The sequence below is a fragment of the Carassius gibelio genome, chromosome B23 (genome assembly GCF_023724105.1).
Source record: "Carassius gibelio isolate Cgi1373 ecotype wild population from Czech Republic chromosome B23, carGib1.2-hapl.c, whole genome shotgun sequence".
Taxonomy (NCBI): Eukaryota; Metazoa; Chordata; class Actinopteri; order Cypriniformes; family Cyprinidae; genus Carassius; species Carassius gibelio.
The window spans coordinates 24703250-24727631 of record NC_068418.1 but is presented as its reverse complement, the minus strand read 5'-3'; the positions used below and the strand labels follow the sequence as shown (position 1 = coordinate 24727631).

Below are 24382 nucleotides of genomic sequence, written 5' to 3'. Positions count from 1 at the left end.
CTTTCACATCTCTAGTTCGATTCATTTGGTCTGAACCAAGAGCAAATAATTATACATTGTAGCATTTTTCAGCTTTTTTGGTTCCTTTTCACACCACACTGATTGCTTTGGTCCGTACCAGTTAAAACGAACCAAAATGCAGTCACTGTCAACAAACACTTCCTCTTCCCATAATGCACAGCGCAGCTGACTACGGCAGCTGGTTTAGTCCAAAAATGATCAGTACTTTTTGCAGTTGGGTCTGTTCGAGGTCAGATCATGTTCTCACCACAAACGAACCGCTCCAGAGTTCGTTTGAAAGCGTACAGAGACCACCTCTTCAAGCAGGTCTCGGTACGCTTGTTTGGTCCGCTTTTGGTGCGCACCCGAGTGCGATTGCTGCTTTCACATCTGCCCAAACGAACCGCACCAAAGGAGGAAACGAACTCTGGTACGATTCAACCGAACTAAATGAGGCAGGTGTGAAAGCACCCTTAGACAAAATAGTATTATTTATTTTTTTTGCTTTATAGTATTTATTCATCCATTCATTTATTAATTCATTAATTTCATGTTGGTCATTTACTGTTTATGACCATAACATTGGCTAATTTGGTACAATAATGCCCCAATGGTTAATTGCATTGACTGACATTATTTATAAAAAACGGTCATATTTTCCCTGACTCTTTTGCTATCTTTGATGTATTTTTTTTTTTCATGCAAGGTGTTTTTTTGAGCGGCCTGGATGCTGTGCACATCATGATCGGTTTTAACTCAGCTCACTAGGTTTTGTAACAGAGCTGCTATGTGAGATTTGTATAAAGTGATTCCAGCGGTCTCGTGACAGTACAGTATGTGAAGTTTCTTCAGCGAAGGTCAAACCCGGCGTCTAATCCTGCTTTCTGGTCTTTCGGGTGACGAGCCGTGCTCTGTTCACCTCCTCGCTCTCATTCATGCTGTTTCTGTTGGAAATGAGCGCTGCTCTCTGACAGTTGTGCTGGTTTAATCAGGTATTTTATTGGAAACGCCATCGCTGTGACAAATCTGTCAGTGTGACCATACTTGTTAAAGACTTCTCGCCCTGAGAAACGCCCGGAAAGCCAACAGACAGATCCTAACACCCTGCGCAGATTCTCTAAGTGTTGTCCTTTTTCACGTGTGTGTCTGACGAGATCTTTTTCACACACCCACCTTTTTCCTCAGCACTAAAGATAAAACCTGTTTTCACATGTCTTCCAGGAGAGAGTAGATTTTTTTTCTGAATATCCTTAGGGAAAATCAAAACAGAAGCAAATGTGTTGTTGATGTGCAAAGTATTCGACTGAAAATGTGGCCACATCATAGTCTGAGACACTGTTGAGATCTCACGTGAAAATCTAGTTGAGAGTAAGATGTATAGGACACTACTGCAAAGTCTCCATTTGATATCACTGATGCCTAAGAAACACTATTGAGATTCTAAAGAGTTCAACTCATGTTTTTTGCTCAGGAAGTGTTTAAAAGGAAGCTAAACTGTTAAGAAGTAAAGTATTTTGACTGCTGACCACAGCTTGAGCGTAGTTTGAGACATTGAGATGTCTTCAGAAGGACTCTTCAGTTGAGAATGAGGGGTTTTTCTCAGGAGAAGTTGAACTCTTCTGGAAAAGTCTCCATTTGGTCTCTTTTTGATCTCATTGATGTCTATGAGAAACTATTGGGAAGTTAAGGACTTTTTCTCATTACTATGCTTAGGAGAAGTCAAAAGGGAAGAAAATGTGTTAATTGTTGTCATGTAAAGTATGTTGACTGCAGATGTTGACGGATCTGAGCAGACTTTGAGACATTGCTGCGCTGTCCCTCTGAAACTGTGGTTGAAACTTGGTTGTTGTTTTTTTCAGGAGAAGCGTCTGAGAAGAAGGACACTTGTGCAAAGTCTCAGTTTAATCTCATTGATGTTGAAGCGAATCTATTGAGATATTGAGTTCTCCTGAATATTCTTAGGTCGATACAGAAACAAATGTGTTAATTGTTCACATGCAATGTACTTTGATTATAGACTTTGGCCAGTCTGAGAATAGTTTGAGACGTTGAGAAACTCTACTCTACTTTAGTGTTTTCTAAGGAGAAACATTTAGGAAGATGACACTTGCACATCTGATCTCAATAATGTCTAAACTAAGAAATCATGATGGAGTTCTCAGTTATGTCTTAATCCATGCCCCCCTAAATATCCTTAAATAAAACAAAAGAAGATGTGTTAATTAAGACATGCTTAGTATTTTCACTGCCGACTTTGGCACATCTGGCACAGTTTGAGATACGTGTCATTTAAATCTCATGTTTCTCTCACGGTTCCTGGGGAGAACTTAAAAACAGACTCAGAAGAGATAATCATAGCTCTTGATTATGCCTCATTTAAGTTGGAAATTCATGAGAATTTAATGAGAGATGTTTGAGTTCATATTGAGAGCTCGCACTATTGATAACAGATTTTGGGATCTTGGAAACATATAAGCACAATTTGAGACATTATTGAGAATTGTAGATTTTCCTCTACAGAAAAGTCTCATTGATGCATAAGAGACACTACTGAGATGATAAAGAGATCTCATTTGTGATTTCTCTGTCCTATTGTATGTGTGAAAAAGCCATTTGCCTGCAGCAAGACACAAATATGACGAGTTATTAAGCCTCTTCCACAGACGTCAAGCGGTAGGTATGAATTTCAGAGCATGGCTAATAGCCATTAGTTCCTGGATAAACCCGATTTCTTTCGCGAGTCTAAATAAACTGAACTTCCCACTGCAATCATCACAGGAAGCTTCAAGAATGACAGGCTGGAAATGGGATTTCGCTGGCAAGCAGACGAATCTCTAAATGGGGAAGGCAAGAGGGATATTTGGCCATTTACCCCATAAAGATTTCATTTGACAACCCTTCAACCTCCACCCACTGCTGCAATATCTGTGTGAGCGTGTGTGTGTGGGAGCTAGTGAGTAAATCAGGTGTCAATCTGACTTGTTATAGTCTAGTTTGGTGTCCTGAGTGGGTCTTCCAGGTAGATAACACCTACACGACAAACTTTCATGTGTGGGCGAGTGTGAATTAGACAGCTGTAAGGTGCCATGGGCCAGTCACCCAATCCATGACAGCAAAATGAATATTAGTGGAAATGGTGAAATTATATTACCACATTTGTTCCCAGATGGTGCGATTTTCTTTCGGAGCAAAACACAGCTTGTCGCAAATAATGTGTCTCGGGACAGACTGTATATTGACAGTCTTTTGTCTTTAGTGAATGTGATTTGGTGTGTGTTTGGTAATGTGTGTTTTGACTGGCACTGAAATTAGATGCTTTTGATTCATCATCTGCTCATGGCATTATTCAGGGAAATCTGGGTTTCATGGTGTTTTGTAATTTAAATCTCATATGAATCAAACTGTAATTTTCTCTTACATTCTGACAAATTACCTTTATGTTACCTGTGCTCTCTGAGAAATCAAATGTCTTGGATTGCAGTACATTATTTGTGGTTACACTTTATTTTAAGGTTCCTTGTTATAGTGTAATTATTAGAGATGCATCGATCCGATACTCAGGATCGGTATCGGCTCCGATACTGGCATTTTCTGAAGACCAGGTATCATTAAGCATTAATCCACAAATTACTTAAATGATGATTTTAGACTTTTATTTGTAAATAAAATATTTCACTAGATTTTATAGAATTTTTGTGCATCCGTGATGTTTGTAGTATCTAGAGTATCTTTCACAGTTGAATTATCCAATAACCTATTTTATAATAGTATTTTTGTCATAGATTATGATTATATTTTTTTATTTTTTATTTTTCAATAAAATTAAGTTGTGTATATGTAGTAGATTGTGATTAACACTAAAGAGCGATAAGCAGGTCAACACAGAATAGTATAGAAATTCTATATTGATTAAAAAAAACTATGCTGGTATCGGATTGGATCGGTATCGGCAGATACTCCGAATTTTAGGTATCGGATCAGTTCTGAAAAAAAATTTAGGGGATAGGAGATAGGGGTTGCACTTTATTTTACAGTTTGTGTACTTACAGTGAACTTATAATGTACCTACCTAAGAAAGTACAGGTAATTTAAGGTAACTACATGACTTAGGTTTAGGTTTAGGGGTAGGTTCAGGGTTTGTACCTAGTTATTAACTAATTGTAATTACTATAAGAAATAAACATTATGTACATGATTGACAGGACTGTAAAATAACGTGCTCGGATTAGGGTTTAGTTTAGGGTTACATGCAAGTAATTATGCATAATTTATTGTTTTTATAATAGTAAGTACATGTAAGTACATGTAACAAGGACACCTTAAAATAAAGTGTTACCTTATTTTTTAATGAACCAGAGTAAATATCTAGACAATTTTTAACAATTCTTTCATGTCTCAATACTTAATCTACAAAAGGTTACTGTTAGATCTTTTATTTAAAATTGGATTAAAATGCAAAATTAATTCATAAGATTATGGACACCAGTTGCTGAATTAAAGTAAAGTTAAATAAAGTAGGCTGAATTAAAATAGTAAAGAGTTATTAAGCTGTAGTTATCTTTAAAATTAAATGCATAAAATAAATAAATATCTCATATATAAAAAGTTATAAAAATATGTGTGTGTATGTGTGTGTATGTGTGTGTGTGTCTTTATGTGTATATATATATATATATATATATATATATATATATATATATATACAAATTTAAATCTCTTTTTTCACTCATTATTTGAGCAGATTGCTGAAAGATTTTTTTTTTTTTGCTGAAATATTTTAATTAATTTAATTATAAGGTATATAGCATTTCAAATCACTTTTTTCACTCATAATTTGTCCAAACTGCTGAAAGATAAAACTTAAAAAATAAAATAAATTATATTTGTAATAAAAAATTATAAAATGTTTTTCTTTTTCATTTATAATTGTGATTTCATTTAAATCTCTTTTTCACTTATAATTTAACTAGACTGCTAAGTTTAATATTAAAACCTAAAAAAGTTACAAATAATTTAATTATTTCACCTAATAATTAATTTAACTAATAATTATAAAATATTATACTTTTTTTTATTAAATATATCAAATATTTTAATTATAAACTATTTAATTCGTAAACTAAAAATTATATATACATTTTTTTCTTGATATATACACAAAGCATGAAACTGATGATCAGAAATGATTTGCTTTACTGCTGCAAAGGAAGTAGAACCTTCTAAATTTCTAAAATAGTCCAATTTCTTTTGGTGTTTGCTGGCGAAGCAGGACTCAACGTAGCGTAGCGCTAAAATAAGCCCCTGACCCTGTGACATCAGTTTCCTTCAGTGATTTCTTCTGCTCATATGGCTTTTAGTGCACGCAGAGAATGTGTTCATGAATAATTTAGAGGTCCTTCACAAGAGGGCCTCATGGGTCTCTCTTAGAGACGAGACTGCCGGACCCTGACGGAGACATTCTGGAATTGTAGAATATTTAGCATTTCTTATATTTGTTTCTTAACATTCAGTAATGCAGTGAACATTCTTATTATGATGAGGTTGTACTGCCTACTCTATGATGTCATACTTGTAGCTCAGTGTGAACATAGAAAAACAAGTCTCTCTGTTTGCTGATGTTGTTGTGTAAATCCAATTCACACCACACAGACAAACGCCAGCAAACACCAACAAACTAGTCTGTTGGCATTTGTTGGCATTGGTTGGAGTTTGTTTTCACCCAACTTAACATGCTTAATCTGTATTCTTGGGTTGTGGAATGTCTGAGCAGTGTGAAATGATTGATTTTCCAACAAACGACAACAACCTCTGATGCAATGAGGTGTGGCTACAAACCATATTTCACTTAAAGTGAGCTGTAAAAGCTTTGTTATAATATTTTGGATGAAAACCGGAAGGCTTGTGACTTTCCCATAGACTTCCAAGTGAATTACACTGTCAAGGTCCAGGAAAGTGTGAAAAGCAAGGGCACAAGACCAACCACACAAAAACACATATTCAGCCACATCCAGAGACAGAGGGGGTGAGAATGACCACGGACCAGCAAACACAAAAGGGTAAGGTACACTATAAATAGGGAGGAAAATACATGAGGGACAGGTGAGCACAATTAGACCAACTAGGCTACAAGATGGTGTGGTAAAGAGGAAACAAGGAGGAGGGGCTAAAGGAGCACATGGCCGAAAAAATAACTAACAAGACCATGTGCTGACACTAGACACAAGAAACAAAAACATAAAACAAAGTGACAGTGCCAAACCCCTGACATATAAGCAGTTGTATAGCCTAGCAATAATGAAAAACAAATAGTCTAATAAAAAAACACAAATCCTGCCCTATGCTATAACTTGCGAATCATATTTAAATACAGCATTTTACAGTCTTTGTATTTCATGTAATAACATCAAAACTCTGGCTTTCAAAAGGCAGACTATAATGTTTATTTTCATTGTTTTAGGCATCACATGACGAAACCTATTTAATTATGAACTATTAACTTGACTATTAACTCAACTAAAGCTAACAACAATCACATTTCTTGAAAGAAACATAAAATGAAATAAAACAAGGCAACAATTAAAAGCAAACAATGAATAAAAATAAAATAAAAATAATAGTTATTTAAAAATAAAAACAGAGACAAAGCTACTAAAAATTAAAAGTTACGCACAATATATATATATATATATATATATACTAATTTAAACATTTATTTTCAAAAAGTTATTTAAAATTTTTTTTAATAAAAACTACATTAGTATCTATTTGATAATAAAATAATGCAGTCAGATAAAGGATGGGATCCTGAGGGTGAATTTACTATTGCACAAGACTAAGCATGGCTATCTGGACATATTGGAGATACTTTAGATATTTTTAGCACTTCATTTTCATTTACACTTATGTTTTCTTGTTATTTTTCCAAGCTTATCTTCAGTGGGTGCATTTGACCCCAAACGCTTTCTGTGAAGATGAAAAGACAGGGTGAAGAAACGCTCTCTTGTAAATCAAATAAAGGAGGTATTTATAAGCGTGTTAGTCGAAGTATCAAAGCTTTCTCGGGCGTCGATCACAGCGGCTGACAGTACAGTATGTGTTTCTGAAACAGAGCCCAGCAGCGCTGAATAATTGACTATATTTGTTTTTGCATAGTCATGCTTTGGATGAAAGTGTGTTTATGAGTTTCTCCACCTGATCTCACAAAACAAGCGCCTTTAAAAAGTGGTGCCTACTTTCTTTTTGCACTTTAATTAAGGTTTTTGCACCATTTTGAACCCTTTTGTCACTCATTAATTTGTGTTCATATTGTGGTGTTTTTGTTTTCTTGTCTGTTGCTGCATAACCACGAATGCTGACTGTGATCAGTGAGTTTATTTCAATGGCAGTTGCTTGGCTGGTGAATGTTTTTATCAGCTGTTTGGACTCTCATTCTGATGGCACCCATTCACTGCAGAGCATTCATTGGTGATCAAGTGATGTGATACTACATTTCTCTAAATCTGATGAAGAAACAAACTCATCTACATCTTGAATGGCCTGAGGGCGGGGACATTTTTAGCGAGTTTAAATGTTTTGGTGGGTATCTTTGTAGACATATAACCTTTGTCTGTTGTTGTTTATTATACTGTCTAACTGTTCACAGTCTAGGCTCAGAATATGCTGTTTTTCTGCATATTATACATGCTTTATTTCCAAAAATGTTCAAAATGCAATACATGAAATAATGAATTCAGAATGCATTCGACCTGACCCTCCATTCCAAGCTTGACCAATGAAGTCATATTAACACATTTTTGTTTTATTTAATTGGTAATTTTTTAACACAGAATTGCATTCAGAATCCACAAAAAATGTATTTGTATCTGTAAATGTATCTGACATAGCTGTAAGCCTTCCTTTGTAGAATTAAACATTCACATAATGACTTCATATGACAGCAATGTGGCACAATACTGTAGCTAATGATGCATGAAATCTGGGTAAAATGTTGGTTTGCATGTATTCGCAACCTATATATTTTTTATTTGGCTGGATTATAATTTCAGTTTATGTTTAGTGCCACAGTAATAAGCCAATGCATTTAAAACTGGATCATGTGGACTGAAATAGAATGTGCACATAACTGCATCTGATACCATAATCTGTTATGCTGGTTTTATATTACAGCACTATAAACTAGCATGGCCTTCATTTTCAATACAGTGGTGCACAAAATATTCGGCTCTAAACAAAACCAACTGGCTTATGAAATCAAGGCCCTGTTTTTATTGCATTGTTTATTTTGGTGACAGGAGTAATTGATCAAACCCAGAATTAAAATCGCCATATTCAGGGACAGAGAGACTCTCTGTTCGCTTTCATTTGATTTGAGCGAGTGGATCGTATCACTTTGTTTATTGAATCTGCTGCTGAATTCAATTGGTTCAGACCTCGGCAAAAAATAATAATAAATATATATATATATATATATATATATATATATATCCCTAAGGGAAATGTCTTAAGGATATTTAATCAGGACAGTATCAGAATTAATTTTGGGAGACTCCCGGGAAGCTTTGCCTGAGTGTTCCTCAGACCTTGAAATGATTGTCAATGGAGAATCGCTTTTAGACAAACATTTAGTCCGGGAGATTGTTAAATCTTATTTAGACTGGGAAGGTTTATTTTACACTGAATCTAAAATAGCATCACGTTTGCTCATATTTAGGATCTGAATAAATTCCTAACCCTGATTTTTTTTTGCTCTGGATCATGTGACTTTTTGAGGAGAGCAACCATTACTTGCATTTGTTCACAAGAAAACACACACACATTTGAGCTTTGCTTTGTGTCGGTGAAATGCCAAACAATGCAAACACTGAACGTTTAGTCAGTCATTAGTCTCTTGATTGTGGTTTTATATTTGGGCTAATTATCTGTGAAGATTAATTTCATCCTCTTGAGCTGCTTAAAAATGAATGTGAATGAATATGGAGGTTCTGATCTGAGCTGTCTGTCGTCTGCTTTCAGAATGACACAAAGTGCTGGGAGGATTTCGCTGTATTTGAGCGCTCCAGATCGTCCGTCCCGTCTCACACGATGCTGAACATGTAAAGATCCGGACTGAGGTAAGAAGACTTTTATTAAAACGCTTCTCAACTGGTTTTTGCTAAAGGGCTCTGATTTTACAGCTAGTGCCAAATGAGCACTGTAAAATAAATAACACACACACACACACACACACACATACATACATGAACATACAATAATTCTAAATATTTACTAGAATAAATGTAATATATTAATATATTGTAGATTAAATTTATTGTAATTTATTGAACAATTAAAATAGATTGCTGTTTAAAATATTGTGTATTATTTTTATATTTGTAGTTTAAATGTATTAAAAGTTATTAATTAAAAAGTGTTTAGAATAGTTATTTATATATGTAATGTATGATTATTAAAATGTATTATTTGTGGGTATTATACTAATATTTTTTATAGTTTTTATAGATATAGAGTTTGTTTATATTACATATTTATATTAATTTCATATTTATTATAATTATAAAGCCAATTATTGAACTTAAACTGCATGTAAAATAGGCAGAGTCTGTTTTCTTATGCCATTTATTTATTAATATTAGCTATTTCATTTGAATTACCATAACCAACAACAAAACGTATGGGAATGATTTTCTCCTCGCTTAAAAAAAAAGTTAATATTTTTATTTATTTTGCCGTCCTTAATATGCATGATTTTATAATTAGATGCAGTTTATTATTTGCACATTGCATCGTTTATTGCACCCCTCAGAACAGACCCACGGCCCATTTTGTCTTTGCGACACACCAGTTGAGAACCGCTGTTCTCCAGCACGCTGCGGTGAACACCAACATTGTGCCTTTGCCGTTTGTGAGTGTTCACTTTCACAGCGCAGTGGCCTTGATTGTGCTGATCTGCTGCATTCGTAATGTACTTCAGAATGGGAAGATCAAGTCTGTGCTCTGGCAGTCTTGTTCAATCAATAATGAAACGAGGTCTTTGTCTAGCACCCTGTCAGACGTGACTTTCCGCTCAAATCTGCACGAGAAACGGCGAATCGCTGCTGGTTTATGCATGCATGCACGAGTCCATGCGATTCCCAGGCTCCGATCTCAGACTTTGTTGTCGAAAAGATAAATGACTGCTGGTGGACTATAAACGAATTCATCTATAGAACGTCCCCTAACCGCAACCACGTGCACGTAGGCAATGTTGCCAACAAAAGCCAATTTGATTTAACCTCCAAAGAGCTTTGTGACATGCTCATTTTTTCTAGGCGATTCTAAAGCATTGGTGAGATTGAATGAGGGGCCCCTGGGGGCCGGTCTTGTATATGAAGGGTCAAACATGGAGATTTGTGTGCAGGTTGATGGGCCGCCTGCCAATAGTTCATCAGCAGGCTGTACGCTCAGCCGCTCGCTCCGGCTCAGATTTATGATGTCATAACGCCGAAGAGTGACCTCCAGTGAGGCACAACCACCGCTGCAGTTTCATCACTTTGATGGGAGTGGCGTCTTTAACTTTGCCAATAACTTTTAGACGGACGATCCATCCCAAACTACTGCTTCACAGGATTCGTGTTGCATTGTGCATTGTGGGGTTGTAAGACAACTTCTGTGAGACAGCTTGAGTAAGCTATGGTTAGGTTGACTACCTTACAAATTATATCTTTGCAGTGCTTGAAAATATTGTTCTGTTCCAGTTGGTATATATATATATATATATATATATATATATATATATATGTATATATATATATATATATATATATATATATATATATATATATATATATATATAAATATATATATATATTTATTAGCAGTGATGGAAAAATCTGAATGCTCTCCGTCACTTTGAAAGATTACACTGAGGGTGGTCTTTTGTAATTTATAACCGTAATACTTACCCCTGTCCAGTTGGTGGCGCTCCAATGTGGTAAAAGAGCATGGAATCATCAGCTCCAGAACAAACATAAAACTGCCACAAGTCTTTTGCTATGCCTTTGATTTTGCACTAGTAAAGCGAAAGTACTGCCACATTTAAGACCGGCAAAACTGTATTTTATTGCTTGAATTTCGTATCTAATTTAAAATCTGAGACTTTGTTTCATATCAGAAGTTACAACGCACAAAGCTTAGCCTGTTGCGATTTATTGGACGGGAGACGCACTATATGTACGGTTCATTCATAAACTAAAAACAGAATCGATTGTGATTTAAGATTTGATATTGGTTCACGAAAATGAGAATCTATTAAAATCGAGAATTTTTATTTATTTATTTTTTTTTACCTGTGTTGAAAAGTGACGCACAGTCTCTGTTCATGTTCTCTTCTTTACCAAATAAATGCACAAGCCTATATGCTCATCCTGTAGGATTATTAATTGTGATTTCTAAGCCAATTAAAAGGAAGAAATTAGAGAAAAATTTAACTTATTTCACATTTGTTTCCCCCTCACTTCTGAAACGATGGCTCCGCCCCTGGATATATGGCTCCAGAAGGACGGTTCAATTTAACGTAAGGACTCCTGCAGAGATTCTTCTTTCTGAATTTATCAATAAATAGCCAAGACTGAGCACCTTAAAACCTAAAGACGGTCAACACCGAGCTCTAACAGAAGTCGAATCCTGTGTGACAGGAGGTCAGTGACAAGCGACTGATTAATAAATTCTTCAGTAGGTTCAGTGTGATGACCTGAAAACACTTCGTCTGATGAGACACTTCTTTCAATAATGTCACTCTCACTTCATGCCGTTCTGGAGGAGGAGCCTCTGTCACACATTTACATATGATACTTGCATTTTTGATGAAACTGCGATCATGGCATTTGGCAGTTAGCATGTTAGCATCCCTGATGGAAAATCCACAGCATGGATGAATTTTAAATCATGCATTTTAAATTAGAGAGGTAATTTTCTCATCTTTTATTTTTTTATGCATGCATTTTTGCGGATGTTCAGTTGAATCCGTTCATAGATGTTTACGTGCATGCAGCATTAAACAGTTTAATAACTCAATGCTTCTCTCTGATCTTCATCATACCTGAACACACTTACAGCAGAGCCATGTTAACACCAGCGGCGTGCTGCGAAACAAAAGCTAAAACAAGAATGAACTGCATCACAGATTCATGCACTGCATTTTATTTTTTTTCTTTATTTTTTTTAGAAATGAACTAGTTTAGTTCATGCCAAAAATTAGTGTTTGTCCTTGTTTCGTTGTTTGGATTTTAAGCTTGTTTTCTTGTTCAGTTTCTAGGCTGTTATGACTGTTTAAACACATTTTTATGTGGTTGTTAAGATGCTCATTTCTATTCAGTTGCTAGGGTGTTTTGGGTGTATTTTAGTGTTTGTTGCTATCCAGTTCTTAGTGTAGTATGTCCCTTTAAGCACATTATTCATGCCATTGCTGAGACGGTTATTTCTATACAGTTGCTAGGGTGTTCTAGATGCTTTTTGTTTTGTAACTTTTTGATTCCTAGGGTCTTGTGAGTGTGTTTATGCACATTTTGTTCATAAACTGCGGGTGCTCTGAATCACATTACTTGCATGAAGGAGTCCTGGCGTCCCTGTGATGGCTCATGTTCCTTCTTCAGTGTGCATCTGTGGGTTTCTTCACCTGTTTTCTGGTCCAGCAGGTGAAAATCACTTAGTAAAGTAACAGCACACATGATTCGAGGGGTCATTCATGTCTGTAGAACCAATGGTGCGGGATGGGTTATGTTTTAGCTAACACCACTTATCTCTGTATCCAGCCGTGTGTCTGTGTGGGACAGAAACAGTGAGACTGGTATTATGGGATGTCATTGTGAGCGCGGATGTCCTCTGTACTTCATCCTCAGGCGAAATGATTCAGCAACTTCACATACGAACGACAAGAGATTTAACGCAGCATGCTTGCGTTCAACAGAATCAGCAAATAAACACACACACATCAGGTTTGACTGCGTTTGAGGTGTTAGGGTGCTCAAAGAACATGCTTTTAACTTTTTTTGTTTAGACGGTGTCAATACCAGATCGATTGAACTCCCACACGGTGCACAGGACTGCAGATTAATTCCTGTGTTTCTATCTGCGATTATTACAGAGGATTATTGCTTGCATATCTCTCTTTCACTCTTTTTTTATTTTTAGATATATACTGTAAATGCAGATATAGAGTGAGGTCTTACCATGTCACATAACATTAAAATTTCTCTCTGAGTCACCCTCATTTTGCTCATGTTTATGCCAGAGGAAAAACAAACTGAAAGGCATGCTGGGAGGTGTGAGCGCTAGCATGAATTTATCATTTATTTATCGTATTTTATCAAGAAATTATGAGCCTTACTTGCCTGTGCTAAAGACATTTATGTCTTTCAGTATTGAGAAAATGAAGACAAACTTAGATTTTTTTGGATGGGTGGATGGATGGATAAAACAAACAAATGCATGAACAAATGATAGAAAGAACAAACTGATTATCAAACAAACAAACGATAGAAAGAATTAACTAATGAATGCACAAACGAACGATAGATAATTTATTAAGTGTGCAGTGGTTTACCGCATTGATGTGGGCTGAACACACAGTTTAAAGTCTGTTTCTTTTTTTGCTCAGTGATTTTGAACACCGAGTGAATTAAAACAGATATAAAGAACAGGAAAAGAAGTTCACAGATGTGAATAACAAGCTTCTATTTTGCTTCTGTTCCTCCTCTAACTGACTTCCTAAGCGCCCAGTGCTTAACGTGGAGGAATCGATATTAAACAAATCTTGGCGTTTGTGCTGGGATGGCATTGACAAGCTGGCGGTTCATAAAGAAATCTGTCTGCTGTCAGGATTGCATTCATCTGTTATTCAGATCCACTCAATACAGCATCATAATAGAGCTCAGTCAGAGTCGATGGCATATTCTGATGAGAGAGATGGGGCTTTAATATGCTGGAGTCTCTTAAAGGGACAGTTCACCCAAAAAAGGAAAATCCTGTCATCATTTACTCACTCTCATGTTGTTCTAAACATGTATGAGTTTCTTTTGTCTGTGGAACATAAAAGAAGATACTTCGATGGTAGATGGTAGCCACTGACATCAATTTAATAATAATAATAATAATAATAATTACTAAAATAAAGTACTGTGGAAGTCAATGGGGACCAGAAACTGTTTGGTTGAACTCATTTCTCAAAATATCTTGTGTGTTCAGCTGAAGAAAGAAACTCGTGCATGTTTAGAACAACTTGAGGGGGAATATTATAACAATTTGAAAAACTGTTTTCTATGTTAATTTTTTAAAATGTGATTTATTCCTGTGATGCACAGCTGTATTTTCAGCATCATTCCTCCAGTCTTTAGTGTCACATGATCTTCAGAAATCATGAAAATATCCTGATTTGCAGTTCAAGAAACATTTCTAAATATTCTGAGTGTTCATACTTTTGTGGAACTGTGATGCATTACTATTCGAAAGTTTTAGATAATGCAATAAATGATTGCTTTGTGACTGTAAAGTGATTAAAGATTTCTGGTTCAAATAAATGCTTTTCTTTTGAACTTTTAATTCACCACAGAATCCTGAAAAAAAAGTGTATCCCCGTTTCCACGAAAATATGAAGCAGCACAACTGTTTTCAACTAAATCAGCATATTAGAACGATTACAGACTTTTATATTATAGAAATATTTTGCTAAATCTAGGGCAATGAGAGGGTGGAAATGCAAATGAGCTTTGTGATTGGAGGAGAGACGAGTCACATGGGCTGAGTCCGAGTCAGGGCAGGGGATGAACATCATGTGATTGTTCCATTATTTTGAATCCCTTTGCTTTCATTAATATCATGTCACTCTTCAGTATGATTGTGCTTCTGCTAATATTAATGATGTGAACGGCAGAGATGACAGCAGCATGACTGATACGGTTTGTGTGTGTGTGTGTGTGATATTGAGGTCAGACTGAGGCAGGGACTCAGTATCCAGCTGAGATACAGCGCTGTGTGTTTACCGCTGCTTATAATGTGTAGAAGCCTGTGTCCACTTCAGAAACCAGTGTGAACACTTCCTTTTCCTGCAGTGCTGATGTCGGCCTACACACACACACACACACACACACACACACACACACAAACACACACAAATATTTAAAATCCTCAAGTGTGATTATAACAAGCATGGAAATTAAATAGACATAAATAATAGTGGTAATAATAATAACAATAATAAAAAATAGCCAAGCAAATGTAGTTTTTGATTAATAAACTTCCCAGAAATTAAAGAACGTTTAAAAATTTAAATGTTAAAATTCTGCAGTTATTTACATTTAAAAATCTATAAAATTCTGAAACAAAAGTTCTAAAAATATGTGCGTGTACTTGTTTATGTGTGCTTGTAAATGATGTTTTTTGGACGTGTAACACTGCTAAAAGGTTTTCTGGAAGGGGAAGGTTTAGGGTTAGGGGATGAAAGTGAGATTGTGCTCCACACAGAGATCTGATCTGATCATCATCAGTCTGTCTGGAGTGACATGAAGAAACTGAGAACGACTCGATCCAGAAGAACTGATGCTTTAAGAGACCTACCTGCAATGCAACAGTAGTGTTAAACGTTAGACGGATGCTGATAAAAATAATTTTGTAAATAAATGCTCTTCATCAATTAACCTCTATTAACTAGATTAAATTAAAACATTTGGTGTGAGCATCCTTTGCGTTTGAAGCAGCTTTTGCCCTCGGTGCACTTGCAGAGTTTTTTCAAGGAGCTTTATAGATAGGTAAATATATAAAACATTTTACTTGACAGTATTTTCAGCATTTCTCTTCTGCTTTCAGTTTCAGTTCTGTTCTGATATCCAGACGTTATATATCTGCTCTCCAGATCTCGTCGCAGTCATTTATTGTACAGATGGAAGTGGATGAACTCAATGAGATGACAATATTCCTGTGAACTCACTGACATTACTTGCCTTCACTTCCTGTTAGCTTGTCCTCACTTCTGATTGGATAAGGGCATTATTTTTTTATTGAATTGTGTTTTTATTTATTCATGTTATTGTTCAAGCACCAATAAGCATTTAGCACACACTTCTGAATAATGAACTTATAGCAAGGCAGATTTGACCATGATTGCTGAACAGTATCTTGCCACAGTGCATTCTGGGAACTTAAACGACAACAAAACTTTTATTTTGAATGGGATTAATTGAGATTAATCATTGCCCAGCAATTTATCAAAAACTATAAACAAACATTTGATAGACTATTTATTATTATTTATAAACGGTGTCAATGAAAGTTCCATGTTTATTACTAGAAAATAACAAAAGTCCTATAATATTTAGTTTGAAGAAGATTTGAAGGCTTTTATGAAAGCTAATCATGTATGTGTTTGCATATGCATGTAACATTTTTTTTCTTGCAGTAACTTTAATAACAGTGTGTATTGGTTGACTATGACAAATGCGTTCATGTAAATAATAAATGAATGCATGATGTCAGTTGTTTGGCAGTAGTTGAGGTGCGTGTTCAAGCGTGTTTTGTGTTTGTTCATCGGCTGTTGTTCCCTGTATCTAAACCCAGCTGTCTCTCTGAGACAAAGCAGCGGTAAACCTGGCACCCTGCCCGTCCTCATGAATAATTCATGACATGCTAAAGATCTCTTTTAATCTTGATCTTCGTTGCGGCTCTTCTCGCTGGATCATCAGCACGTTTCGTGTGTGTTTGTGTAGGTGTGTCTTCCCATAAATACATCTCTACTGTTACGGCCCTCGTGTGGATTACATTCAGCAGATTTCTTTAACCCCATCAATCTCAAGCTCTCATCCATCATTTAGTGGGCTACAGTCATGCCTTCACCCTCTTTAAACCACTCATTTGCCCGCCGGTCATAGGTGTATTACAGTTTAATTTATTACTTATCATTTATAATGAGCGATTCCACTTTGTGGTTTCATCAGAGCACAATTAATCATGTAAACAAGCCAGATGTGACCTCAGACGTCTGCCCTGCGGCACAGGGTTAGTTCCAATGCCTATTAATGAGGATCTTTAATATTAATAGCATCCTAATAATTAATAGGAAATTGCCAAACTAAGTGAAAAGCATAAAAATGCATAGCAAATATATTGCTGTTTCACACACACACACACACACACACACACACACACACACACACACACACACACACACACATATATATATATAAAAGAGCAATATTGTTCACTGAGCAGCATTCGTTCTTGCGATCCACACATCTGCAGCGCCTGAGGAGATCTTCACACCTGCACTTCTATATTATCCTCTGATACTACATCTTCATGTTCCTTTCTTTCTGTCTATGATTACAGCATTTTTTTATTATTATTATTTAAAGGAGTATTGTACCCAAACATGGAAAAACTGCATACATTTACTCACTCTCAGGTCATCTAAGATGTAGATGAGTTTGTTCTTCATCATACTTGCTCATCAACTGGTCCTCATCAGCGAATGGGTGCCGTCAGAATGAGATTCCAAACAGCTGATAAAAACATCACAATAATCCACACATCACTCCAGTCCAGCAGTTAATGACAAGTGAAGAGGAAACAAATCCGACATTAAGAAATTTTTAACTGGACTTTTTTTTTAACTGTATGAAGCATTATTTATGTTTATGCTACTATGGACTTATTATGGAGTTAAACGTCTTAATGATGGATTTGTTTTTAACAAACACACAGCTTTTGGCTTCCACAAGATATTAACTGATGTACTGGAGTGATGTGTGGATTTCTTGTGGATTATTGTGATGTTTTTATCAGCTGTTTGAACTCTCATTCTGACGGCACCCATTCACTGCAGAAGATCCATTGGTGAACAAGTGATGTGATTCTACATTTCTCAAAATCTGATGAAGAAACAAACTCATCTACATCTAGGATGGCCGGAGTGTGAGCACATTCTAAGCAAATGTAAATTTTTGTGTCAACTAATATAAAATCTGCGCAAAGTCTTCCATGTGATACATACAATACACATATGCATTTTTAAGTTATTTTGACAATCATCGCTGAAGCTCTAAAATGATCACAAAAGTTCATCATTATGCATCAACATCATTGCAGCGTTATTTGATTGGAAAAACAAAACAAAGGAAAGATTTTTGTGTGTAAGGGAAAATATTAAGTATATATGCTGTGGTCCCTTTAAGAGTAAGTGTTCCTTTATTCTTCCTAATAGAATTACATGTGATATGTGGATTGCAGTGTGATATATTAATATTATTATTAATGTAGCACACATTATTTGTGCCACTCATGTAGAACGGCATCAGACTTTGGCCTCCGGCTCTTTTTCTCTCCGTGTACGACTGGTGCTCGGCTGTTTAATTACCCAGAATGCATTGTACTGCATCAGGCCTCAGGGTGAAGGAGGCCGTTTTCAAAAGATTTGTTTTCCTTCTCAGGCATTAATATGAATGCTGTTTTCTCCACTGACCTGTGAAGAGATTTGCCTGCGATCGTGTGCAGACATGCTGCAGTAACTGCGCCGCATGAAGAGCTCTGAAATATTGATAGCATATTAATCGCACATCATTTGCATTATTAATTGAACTTTATCCCTCTCAGATCACTTTCATCTGTAGTTTTTAAACGATTCCTGTTAATCAGCTCGATTCTGGAGGGTTTTTTCCTACAAGGCGGCAGATGTATTGTAATGAAAACTCATCATCAGGCTGATGTTTCATGTCTCATTATTTTCAGAGAGTATATATGAAGTGTCTAAAGAGTGGATTTTCTGCTTTCTAGACTATTGACAGGCAGTTTTAATTCTTCTGAAATGTTTGTAATCAGAAAGCATGTCTGATTAATTGAAATCACAAATCTATACAATTTAACAGTTTATTTAAAATGTAACAAAAGTTACATAAAACTTGTATAGTTTAATAAGAATTTATTAAAAGTTTAACAAAAGTTACATTTCATAATTCGTTTTATGGATGGGTAAACAAAATTTTTGTATTACAAAATAATGTCTAATTAATTGAAACCATGAAACTTTATATAATTAAACAACAATTAATTAAAATAATTAAAAAACAACTAAATACACAGACAAACACCCTATAAATGGATTTACTTATAATAAGATCATTTTTAAATTATTAAAATAAATAATAAAAAAATTGTCAATTGATTCCAACATTTTTCTCTTTATTTATTTATTTGCATTTATGATTTATTTCATGATACATGAAATAATAATAATGTAATGTATCTTTTAAAATCGAATGCAATGAAAAAAAATTATCATATTTTTTTTTCTGCACAACAGAGGGTTGCTACTACTATTAAATTGAAAAATAAACATGAATACAAAATAATACATTTAATAAAAAAGTGATATACCATAATACATTTATAATTTTACTATTATTACTACTACCTTGAAAAGTAAACTGTGCCTGTGTGTAATAGTAATATATTTCTTTCATAATTTCTTCAAGTTAAACCAGACTTTTATTTTGACGGCTTGTAGTGAAGAGCTTTGAGTTTCTTTGTGTCTCTGACGAGAGTTTTCTCAAATGAATTTGGGTGCACTGTCCCTTTAAGACAAGTAAATGCATAGGGATGATGCCAAGCATGCTGGCAGATGAGGGGCCAGATCCGGCTGTGTTCAGTGCCAGATCCTGAGGAGTCTGGGACGTGCCAGGTATCGTTGATCAGCACAACCCGACGGCCTGTCCGGCTGATGTGTGTTTGGAGCTGGATCGTGTCGTTTCTGATCTGCTATCACACACTCCTGCCGTGTTTCTTTGCTTTGTTTGGCTGTGGCTCTGATGCCCTTTCTTGCCGTGAATCTTAATCAAGCACACTGAGCTCCTGATGCACATAATATCAAAAGTGCTGTTTGATTAGTGCTGTCTGTCTTCAGCACTAATTTCTTAAAACTTCACTGTACTGAATGCCATGTCTCACACAGAGCATGAAGTAGCATGCATATTTTTGCACACGTTTTGCTGTTGTAATCACAGAGCAAGACGTCTCATTATTGGAGCTGGATTGTATGTGGCAGTAAAGTCTCTTGTGAATCTCTGGCTGATGAAACCTGATGTAACGTGATGTGAAACGTGTCGCACATCTGCTTCGGCCCGCAGCCTGACCATGAAACCAAACTGGCTCTGAAAACCAAATGAAAAAGAAAGACGTGAGTCTGATGAGACTGATTCATGCATGTGTAGGATAACGGCTCGTCCTCATGGGACTAATTAACTTCATGACTAAAACTCTTCATATGCAGGCCACATTTCTTTTCTTTTTTTTATTTATTTATTGCTTTTAACTCTACATAACAAAAATAACTATAACGACTCAAACTCTTAGCATAAATGCTCATATAACTCATATAATCTATCTATCTATCTATCTATCTACATTTATTTGACATTTCCAATATTTAATATTTTACTTATTACATCAATAGTATGTATTATGCATTAAATTACTTATTTAAATCAAACTAAATTAAAGTGCAGAAAAAAACATATACCTTGGTCTAAAATACTTAAAAATGTAGATATATCTTTTTTTTTAATTGCAATTAAAATAATGTTATAATGCAAACAAATAAGGCCATAAAATAGACCTCATATTTTAATCAACATTTTGTTTATTTATTTGTTTGTACTTTATATGACATTTTGCATTGTGATATTTATTTATTTATTTATTTCGATGTTTTCCTTCGTGACATTATTTGATTTATTTATTTGTCATTTGCATTATTTCATGCTCATTAGACGGTCATTAGTGTAATGGAGTAATATTTTACTGTATTACATCAACAACATTATGGTAATTAAATAACTTTATTTGAATCAGGCTAAAATAAAGACAGTACAACAAATACATCGTTGATTTTTAAATTAATTAGATAATATATAGCGTAGATAATGTAAAATGTAATAACTATTATGTTTATGTTATTATGTTGTTTTTTTGCATTAGCATAATGAGATGGGGAAATGTGCTAAATAAATAAATGGCCTTCATATTTGTTATTTGTTTACTTATTTATACTTCTTATAAATAAGCATGCATCTGTTTTAATCAGTTTTGCATAGTTTGCATAGCATTATTTCCAGTGCTGATGCTCTTGAGTATTTTTCAGTGTCTCACACAGCTTGTGTAGTGATTCTGGATGAATGCTAAGATGAAGCTTGTCCTCGTGTGAATCTACAGCACGGTGAGATCTCTGACCTGTGACGCAGGACACACCAAACAGCTCTGTGACACAAACAGCTCCAGAAAACATCCTCAGAGCAATTTCCCGCACTTTATGTGCATCTGGCGAGTGTGATTTGCTCTGTTGTTGTTTTTCCCTCTTGTTTCTCCGGCGAGGTTGAAGATGAGGAGGAAATGGCTTTGACCACCGGCTGAAATTCACCAGACGTTGTTTGCTCTCACCGAAAATGAGCAAACGAACAGTTTTAAGGGCTATTTTTTGAGGTTAACAAGATCCTCAGCCCGGGCCAGGGTGAGTGACAGCAGGACTGATTGCTTTTTAGAGTTTCACTGGCGACCCAAACCAGATCTGCTCCTCAAACGCTCGGCACGATGGGAATCTGCTAATGTGGTAGTTTTGTGGCTTACAAAAAAAATTAATTTAAAAGCATCTTTTTGCTGTGAACAGGGGTGGATGTAGAAAAATATTGATGCGGCGTAACATTAGTTATTTATCATCTCAAAGTCTGTGCTTTCATTAAAGCTTCATTTATTGATAGTTAGATAATCAATTTTTACCTAACTTTTCCTCCTGAGTCTCAGGCCGGTGACACACTGGCGCGCTGCTGCTGCTGCAGGTGACAGAGGGAGGCCACCGATCTTGTCTTCACGACAACGGAGCGGATCGCAAATCGCGAATCATTTGAGTCAGTTCGGGAGTTCAAAGCGGGTTCGCGAATAATTTGAGTCAGTTTGGGGATCGCAAATCATTTGAATCAGTTCGGGAGTTCGTAGCGGGATCGCGAATCATTTGAGTCAGTTAGGGGATCGCGAATCATTTGACTCAGTTCGGGAGTTCGGAGCGGGTTCGCGAATCATTTGAGTCAGTTCGGGGATCGCGAATCATTTGAATCAGTTCGGGAGTTCGTAAATTTTCAAATTGGCCATAACCTTTCATTTGTTGCTGCCAACTGGGGTGGCAAGGCTTTCTTTTAGGGTGTCATTTGCCGCCCCTGGCTGTGAAAGTGTCATTTATATTTGGAGAGGCAACTAGACATTAGTGGGTTGATTCCCATTACATGTTTCACCACTCTCTGTGGTGCTGTTATTGCTCAGATTGTTAATAAATACAATTCAAACACTATTTAAAAGATCATGAGAATATAGTTGTAATACTAAATTTTGGGATTGGGTACTCAGAAAAGGAAAATGCTTATTATGGGAAATGAGATGATTGTTTCATGTTAACAAATAATGTGAAACACATATAAAAGTTTATATATATATATATGAATTGAATATATTAGTAGTAATTATTGATGGGGTGAAACTAGAGAGCTGAAACTTTGTCAGATGGTAGTAGGATTTTATATATATGGTTTCTTGTTGTTAAGTAAAGCCAGAAAAAAAATTATAAAATAATAATAATTCTTATATTTCATGTATTTCAGCATTTTTCATTTTCATTTAGGTTTACTTCAAGTATTAAAATTAATAAAATTAATAATTGAGTAACTTCAAATTATAAAATAAAAATGATAAATTATAGACTATATGGTTAATAAAGATGATAAAAACACAATAAATGTAAATGTAAACTGAATTCAAATTAAACAAATTAAAATAATAATTAAATAAATATTTAGACATTTTACGAATTATAAAAATGTAAACAAAATTGCTAAAGCTTCAAAAAAGGTAAAATCTAATTCAAGATATTAACAAAAACTGCAGTTTGTGTGTGTGTGTGTGGGCATGTTTTTGTATCATATCAGGACACAACTCTGTATAATGACATGGGTATGACACAGGGATTACAAGGAGAGGGTGACTTATGAGGACATAACCCATGTCCCCATTTTTCAAAACGCTTATAAATCATACAGAATGAGTTTTTTTGAGAAAGTAAAAATGCACAAAGTTTCCTGTGAGGGTTAGGGTTAGGTGTAGGGTTGGTGAAGGGCCATAGAATATACAGTTTGTACATTATAAAAACCATTACACCTATGGAATGAACACACTTTACACAAAAACACATGTGTGTGTGTGTGTGTGTGTGTGTGTGTGTGTGTGAACATGACTACTAAAAAAACAAAAACAATAAAACGGTTATCATGTACTTTCTGTTTGTATGTTGATCATTTCCACATCTCAAGCATGACTCTCAGAGGAAATCATAACTGTGATATTTTCTTCAGAGTTCACTGCAAATAAAAGCAAAGGCTGTACATTACTCTGTGACTGACAGCTGAAGTGTGTTTCTGACTCTCCTGCATCCCTGTTCATTGAAATATTTCATTACTGTGTTGTTTCTCATTTGCATGATTCCATATGAGGATTTTCATGCATAATTAAAATGCGTCAGATTTCATCCCGTGAGACTCTGAAGGACCCTCTGTTTAGTCAGACCCACAGAACCCAGGAGTATTAGACGAGTGTTAGGAGAAATGAATGAAAATCAAAGCTGAAGAGCTTCACGTATAGATCTTTGAGGATATAGATCTGCCAACAGCCACAGTCTAATACATTACGTGGTTTCATATATGAGAGTTATTCTGATAAATTATCATTATGTATCTCTGTATATAAACCAAGCATGTCTATCATACATGCAGAAAGTATCTGTTAGCATTCACACAACACATTTTCCTTTAATGCAAAGTCTGTCATTGTTTTATGGCTAATTTAAACTTAAGGTCAAGGTCACATGCTATAAAAAAATCAGTAAATTAGTATTTAGTAAAATTTAGCCATGTGGCTTAGTGTGATTATCAAATCGCAAAGGCTGTAATTTAATTCAATATAATCAATAACAATACAATCAAAATATTTGTCTTAAATACTGAATTGTTTATTTAACAGTGAAATATTACAATATAAATCTTAGTAATTGTATTTAGACGTAATAATGAGTATTATTATTATGTAGCTATATTAATATATATTCACATATTGTTGGCCAAAGAGTGCAGCTCAGCCTTTAAAGCTGTCCAAATTAAGTTCTTAGCAATGCATATTATTAATCAAAATTAAGTTTTGATATATTTAGGGTAGGAAATTTTACATAATGATTTTTGGCATTAAAGAAAATTTGATAATTTGGACCCATACAATGTATTGTTGGCTATTGCTACAAATATACCCGTGCTACTTATGACTGCTTTTGTGGTCC

At 35.2% G+C, this 24382-nt stretch overlaps 1 protein-coding gene across 1 annotated transcript in view; it reads left to right on the top strand.

Annotated features, from left to right (window-relative positions):
* The window catches only part of dlgap4a (discs, large (Drosophila) homolog-associated protein 4a), a 114569-nt gene that overhangs the window by 29012 nt on the left and 61175 nt on the right, over positions 1 to 24382 (top strand). The window contains exon 2 of the mRNA XM_052594723.1: positions 9013 to 9110. The gene's annotated coding sequence lies outside the window, so the exon portion shown is untranslated. The remainder of the gene's footprint in view (positions 1 to 9012; positions 9111 to 24382) is intronic.